Raw genomic sequence first — 3,116 nt, forward strand, 5'->3', positions numbered from 1 at the left:
AACACTAGGATCACTTGTGCTGGTTGAACTGCTGACCTGAAGGTCAGCGGTTCGAATCCATGAGACGGGGTGAGCTCCCATCTGTCAGCCCCAACTTCCCATGTGGGGACATGAGAGAAGCATCCCATAGGTTGGTAACACATCCAGGTGTCCCCTGGGCAATATCTTTGTAGATGGTCGATTCTCTCACACCAAAAGCAACTTGCAGTATATTTTCAATTCGCTTTTGACATGATAAAAAAACTCTTGGGACCACATCACACTAAAGCTTGGATCCACTTTAAATCCATTTTCAGGAGGGGGCTTTAAACAGCTCAGCCAGACAGGTCCTGGGTCTCACCAAACTACAAATCCCAGAATTCTGCAGGAGGCAGAAAACGGATTTAAAGTGGATTCATATTCTAGTGTGATGAGGCAGTAGAGCTTCCAGGAAATCATAGTTCCCCATGTTCCAGATTCAAGGCTGGAAGTAGTGCTGTGCTATGAATCTAGCCATACATGTGCGGATTCCCAGCAGCTGTTGCAAGGTGAATCTGCTTTATTTGGCCCATGAAGATACAGCCCTCTTAAATAGGGAGCGTAAGGCAAAATGTATTGTATGTGCTAAGCACATGGACTGTCACTGTGATAGCATTCCTAATCACTGGATCTATACTGCCATATAATCCAGTTTCACATAGCAGATTAATAATAATAATAATAATAATAATAATAATAATAATAATAATAATAATAATAATAATAAATTACGATCTGCCAGCTGCAAAAGGCCACCCTGCTGAGATCTGCGCGCATCATCCGAAAATACATCACACAGTCCTAGACACTTGGGAAGTGTTCGACTTGTGATTTTGTGATATGAAATCCAGCATATCTATCTTGTTTGCTGTGTCATAATAAAATAATAATAATAATTAATAATAATACCTTATTTTCCTATCCCGCCACCATCTCCCCGGAGGGACTCGGGGTGGCTAACATGGGGCAGAGCCCAACACAGAAACAAAGAATAACAAATTAAAACACATATCAATAACTAAAAACAATAGTACAACAATCAAGTAAAACAATCAGTTAAAAACATACCATATCATAAGATATAGAATGACCAAGAAAGTTAAGGCAATAATATCAACATTGCCACTATGGATAAAAGGATCAAGCGCATTAACTGCATTGAACTGGATTAACTGCACTGAACTGGATTATATGACAGTGTAGACTCACATAATCCAATTCAATGCAGTTAATCTGCATTCTGAAATGGGATTATAAGGCTGTGTAGATCCAGCCTGAAAAAATCTACATTAGGACCAGGAAAGAATAAGATGGCCAGCTACAATCTAAGAGTGGAGACATAATGCACTATGATCCCCATACTTTGCTTGAACTTTGCTTGGATATATGAGACTGCTGATAATAGCAATCTTCATTGAAATGAAGAAATTCTGAATGAAGAATGGGATGTCACAGGATTATTCTGGAGCCTCTCTGCAAAATGGAGGTAGTTGGACAATATGGAAAAGTGTCCAAGCATTGTTGATCAAACTGCAGTGACAGCAGGTATTCTGTTGGTGCCATTTCCCAAATAATCCTTCCTTCTGCTCCTTTTGTATTTCTCTGTTGGCTCACCTTCACTTGGTGACAGAAGGAGCTATGTCTCTCTCCTTCCACTCGTGGTGTATGGCCCTAGGTGGTTCTTGTGCTTTGAAAGCACTGTCCCATCGATAAGTGTCTGTGCCCAAGTCAGTCACCATGCCGTTATCTCCTCAGACTGGCACGAAGGAACGGAGGTGACAGATGCTAACAGTGACGGTCTGGAAATGGGACAATTACATCTGACAGCAGTGAGCTTGACTTCTCCGCTCCGAAATGTGTATGTCAGTTTCTCCATATTTCTGTTCCCTTTGGACCAGTGTGAGAGCATGAGACACTGTTGCTGGCGCGCATGATTTGTATGTAAGAAAGCAGAGTGGTAAGAGAGTAGGCATGGCCTTGAGGTTAGAGGGTGACTAAGTTCAAACCTGGAGCCCCCAGTGGTGCAGTGAGTTAAACTGCTGAGCTGCTGAACTTGCTGATTGAAAGGTCGGCAGTTCAAATCTGGGGAGTGGGGTGAACTCCTGCTGCTAGCCCCAGCTTCTGCCAACCTAGCAGTTCGAAAACATGCACATGTGAGTAGATCAATGGGTACCACTCTGGAAGGAAGGTAACGACGCTCCATGCAGTCATGCCGGCCACATGACCTTGGAGGTGTCTACGGACAACACCGGCTCTTCAATTTAGAAATGGAGATGAGCACCAACCCCCAGAGTCGGACACAGTTAGACTTAATGTCAAGGGAAAAACCTTTACCTTTTTAAGTTCAAACCTGTCATTTACATATGAAGTTCATTTGGTGAGCCTAAGGAAGTCACTAGCCTACCTGACAGGGTTGGTGTTGAGGGTAAAAATGGAGGAAGAAAAGTATGCATTGCATACCACCTTTGAAAGGCAATATAACAAAAAGAAACGTTAAAAGCCACAACTTCAAAACTTCATACCCATTGGAAATGTAGCACCGCATAGCACTGAAGAGTGAAGGAAGCCTCACATGGGCAGCAGTAATAAGGTTAGAGAATTTGAGTGACCTCCCCTCTTATGTCCACCTATCCTGACCTCTTAGTAATATAAATTGATACTCTTAGGGATGTTTTCTCTACCTCTTGTTCTTACCATGCGTCTTTTCTCAACTTTACAAGATGTTGCTATCTTAGATTAGCTCCCTCAGTAACTTTCCAAACTCAAAATGGAGATCCTATAATAAAGCTTAGTTTCTTGTCATTGGCATCTCTGCTGCTAAAATCAACATCTTTAACTACTGCAGGCACTCTAACAATATCTCCTTGTAATAGCATTATAAACCTAAATAGATGATAGATAGATAGATAGATGATAGATAGATAGATAGATAGATAGATAGATAGATAGATAGATAGATAGGGATCCAGGATGCATCATTCTAGTTTTTGGTGACTTGTATAAAGCATTGAATATACAGTACTGCCTTAACTGTGGATATAGGAAGGGGCTTGGGTAGGTGGAAGTTGTCATGCAGTGATTAGAAAACTTCCGTCATA

The sequence above is a fragment of the Anolis carolinensis genome, chromosome 3 (genome assembly GCF_035594765.1).
Source record: "Anolis carolinensis isolate JA03-04 chromosome 3, rAnoCar3.1.pri, whole genome shotgun sequence".
NCBI lineage: Eukaryota > Metazoa > Chordata > Lepidosauria > Squamata > Dactyloidae > Anolis > Anolis carolinensis.